This window comes from Tamandua tetradactyla, chromosome 14, assembly GCF_023851605.1.
Source record: "Tamandua tetradactyla isolate mTamTet1 chromosome 14, mTamTet1.pri, whole genome shotgun sequence".
Lineage (NCBI taxonomy): Eukaryota > Metazoa > Chordata > Mammalia > Pilosa > Myrmecophagidae > Tamandua > Tamandua tetradactyla.
In genome coordinates, this window is record NC_135340.1 from 44,191,613 (window position 1) to 44,195,902 (window position 4,290).

The 4,290-nt window shown below is 35.8% G+C and overlaps 1 pseudogene; it reads right to left on the minus strand.

Annotated features, from left to right (window-relative positions):
- Positions 1–1,240: 1,240 nt before the first annotated feature.
- LOC143655048 (olfactory receptor 4F15-like) lies at positions 1,241–2,173 on the minus strand (annotated as a pseudogene).
- Positions 2,174–4,290: the final 2,117 nt, after the last annotated feature.

Here is a 4,290-nt window from a genome sequence, read left to right on the forward strand (position 1 = left end):
TCTCTGACTTATAATGTCACTGGGCTCCCAAAAGTTCTAAAGTGCTCAGCTGTTCAGTCACAGATAATATGATCCACTCATAAAAGCATGTAAAGGAATACAGACAAATTCACAGCTGAAATTTTAATATCTGACTTAAGAGTACTGACAAGTATTAGTAGCATTGATTGTGGTTGCCCTTCAGGGTGTTCATTATAATGGGAAGCAATACTGACGGAGGAATACTGATCAAGTATGGAGTTTTTTGATAAGTGCCAGAAATAAAAGCCATGGATGTGAAATCCAGGGAGAGATGATATGATCATCTAGTGCTCAAATAATCAGGATTTGGCTCATAAGATTACTTCTTAAGCTGAACGTGAAGAAATAACTTGGAAACAGAAAATAAGCACGGAGAATTATTGGCAATCAAAGGAATTATCTTTCTGATGTCATTGCTGTTGTAGGCAGGGTAAAAACTACAAAGGGACTAGGAAACCAGAGGTGTAATCTCTTAGTGGAAATCTAAGAATCTTAATCATCAAGTGTGCCTAGAGATTGTTTAAAATATTTTTAAAATAAAAATAGTCTATCTTGAATATTTTCTTTATAATTACCTATAAAGTAAATGAGTTGGAACAAATAATCTCTGACATTTCATTTTTAAAATTCCATAATTTTTTTATAAAATCAGTGGTTCCACAGGTAGAGTAAGGATATGGGGTAAAAGGAAGCAAATAGACACTAAACTAAGAGAGAATAAATGAAAACAATTAGATACTAGGAAAGTTTGGTGGTTTAGGAGAAATAACATTAATCCATTCATAGCAAGCTACTTGTAAGAGTGAAAAGGTATAATATGGCAATATCCATTGTGGAATTGTTGAAAAAAACCACTCAATGTTTGGCACCAGTTGAGAGGTAAGTCTATTAAAAATACAGGATTAAGGTGAAAGTAAGTTTTGGTATGAAATTTTACATAATACGTACAAAGAAAATAAACAAGAAACTTTTCCTAAGAAAACAATTACCAAGGTAAAAATACTCACCATTTAGAGTTATTGTGAATACTAAATAAGATAATGTATATAGGCTCCAGTGTTAGCTCCTATTATCCTTATTTACTAGAATAGCAGAGATAGAAGACAACCTGGTGGATGTTTAAACGTAACCTAGTATATGAAGTTAACAGGGTTATAATATTTTAGCAACTTTTATTTTTTTCCCTTGTCATCAAGTAAAGTGTGTATCTTCAGAACATTTAGAGCATCTTTCTGTAGCTCACAAGTTGGTGGCAAAGTTTCTTTGTTGCTGCTTTCATCTCCTTGTTCCTGAATGTATAGATGACTGGATTCAGAAAAGGAGTGAGAACTGCATCGAAGATAGCAAGAAATTTGTCCAAATGTGATGAGGGGAAGGGCCATGTGTAGAAGAAGATTAATGGCCCAAAGAATAAAACCACTACAGTGACATGAGCTGACAGAGTTGAGAGAGCCTTGGATAATCCACCTGAAGAATGTTTCCGAACAGTGATCAGAATGAAGACATAAGAAAAGATCAGTATGAAGAAGGAACCCACAGAGATGAGTCCACTGCTGGTTGTGACAACAAACTCCAGTCTGTTGGTCTCTGTGCAAGCAAGTTTAATGAGCTGAGGGAGATCATACTAAAAACTGTCCAGTACATTAGGGCCACAGAAGGGGAGGTCTACAACAAAAGCCAATTGAGCTGCAGAATGGATGAGGCTGAGGATCCAGGCAGTGATGAAAATCAAAATGCACATCCGTGGGCTCATGATGGTCAGGTAGTGGAGGGGCTTACAGATGGCCACATATCTGTCAAAGACTATGAGCAGCACCATTTCTGTCCCCCCAGTAGCATGAATAAATAAGATCTGAGTTATGCAACCCCCAAAGGTTATGGCTTTGTTTTTTCTAAAAAGGTCATAAATCATTTTGGGAGCTGCAATAGAACAAACTCCAAGGTCGAGAAATGACAGGTTGGTCAGCAGAAAGTACATAGGGTGGTGTAAGTGAGGGCTGGAGGTCACGGAGAACATAATAAGGAAGTTTCCCATTAGGCTTCCCACATAGAACATGGAGGAAAAGAGGAAAACCAGAACTTGGATCTTCCAGGAATTTGAAAGTCCCAGGAACACAAACTCAGACACCATAGAATGGTTGACTATATCCATTGCCTCTGACATCAAAGCTGACTCTAACATTATCTGAAAGCACAGTAAAGAGGGAATCAGACTTTGTAGAGGGTCACTAACAGCATGAGTTTCATTAGTAAAAAAAAGTATTGTCTTACATCATACTGCCAAAACATCTCCATATAAATCCTTAACCTGTTAAGAAAATATTCAAGACTCACTGCCACAAAATACTACTACAGGTGAACTCCTCAACCTCCCTAAAAATGCTCCAAGTTTTGATATGCAAAGGTGAGGTAAAAACAATTACTGAATAAGAAGAAAAGTTATGAGAGGCAGACTAAAAATCCACTGAAATAACTTCAGAGAAGAAACGGAAATGGAATACACTCATTGATTTATCTCTCAGAATTTGTTACCTCTGCCTTTGGATGTTCCCTAAATCTCAAGTAATTTCCAATGACCTTTTATTTTCCTTAACACTTTGTCTCCTATATATATATACAATGCTATTGTGCTATCAGGCTCATTAAAACTCTCTCGCATTTAGCCTTTGGCTTATAAAATATCATCAAATCATATTCATTTTTTCCTTATACAGGGAAAGGAAAATGTAGAAACCCTAAAATTATTCAGCTTTTGTAGCTCAGGCCAGGTTGTGGAAGAGATTGCAAAGTTTGAGCTAAGACATGATTATGATAGAGAAAAGACAATGCCAGAAAAGCAATTTATTGTGCAGAATCTAAACATGGATAGAGTTAAGCAATATAGAAAATAAAATTCTGTATGATGGATATCTGTAAATCATTGTCCATGCCATGTTAACTTTTCATGATTCATGGAAATGGTGGAAGAGCAATTCATTTGGAATTAAAAGAACTGTAATAGAGTCCAAGGGAACATAAAATCTTTCTACCATCCCTTCCATAGTCGACTCAGATCTTGAACTCACTTTCATTATCTATAAAATAAAGGTGTTGAGGTGGGTGATAAATAGCAATAATTCCAAGTCTAGCAAAATTTCTTTTATTTTGTAACTCAAAGCTAGCCCAGTATGGAATGAAATCAACATAAAAATGATACCCTCTGAACCACACTGCTACCATGTTTATCTTCTTTTCCCTTCCATCTGTGGTTGGATATAAGTTCCATAACCCAAAAAGCCCTCTCTACACATTAATCTCCATCTTCTCAAACTCCCTTTGTTCTAATTATATTAGTTAATTGGCATATAATTATAAATTAGATATTTCATTTCTTTTTCCCTTATCATAACCATCTATAATCAACCAGAAAATATTTACTGACTGTCTCCCATATATGATGCATAATTCCATAACACTATTAACTTTTTTAAGTAATAAAATAATCCCTTCTGTTAAGGCTTTTATGTTTTAGAACACACACACACGCACACATATTTTAATGTGCCATGTAAAGAATGACTAAGAAATAGCATAATCAAAGGAGTTTTGAAGCATCAAAGATTCCCATAAGCAAGGGTTGTCAGGATTACCAGAACTAATTCAGAGAAAAAAAACTAGGACCTTTGCTGCACTTTAAAAGTTAACTATAATTTCTTTAGACATTTTAATGTCCAAGCTTCACAAACTACCAAGACATAATCAGGGAATAAATACCAACCTGGAACAGTGATTGGAAAACTATCTCTGGAAGTAGTGATAACAATCAAAAACAAAGCACAAACAATGCTAACCATGTGCAGGACACCACAATAACTGCTTCACATGTAGTATCTTGTTTGCTATTTGCAAACTCCCTGAGAAGTTGGGAGTATTAGCTCCTTTATACAGTTGAGGAAATTGAGATCAAAAGAGGAGAAGTAACTTACTCACGGTCACAAATTAGACCAGCAAGTTGTATAGAGACTATTGTACTCAAGACAGCTTCTTAACCAATATCTAGAGAAGACTTACATTCCCGTGTTCTGCTCTCAGCAACCCAGCCAGATCTAAGTGAGACAGAAGATGGCAGCTTTGTCCTCAAGTATTCACAGACATTAGATTCTTAAGGGTCTTCAAATGCATCCATAATTCATTCTGGATATTTAAAATAATTTGGTAAAGGAAGACAAATCCATAAACTACCTGCAGTGCAGGACATCCTGTTTGTGTTCTCAGATTGCCATTGCCTAG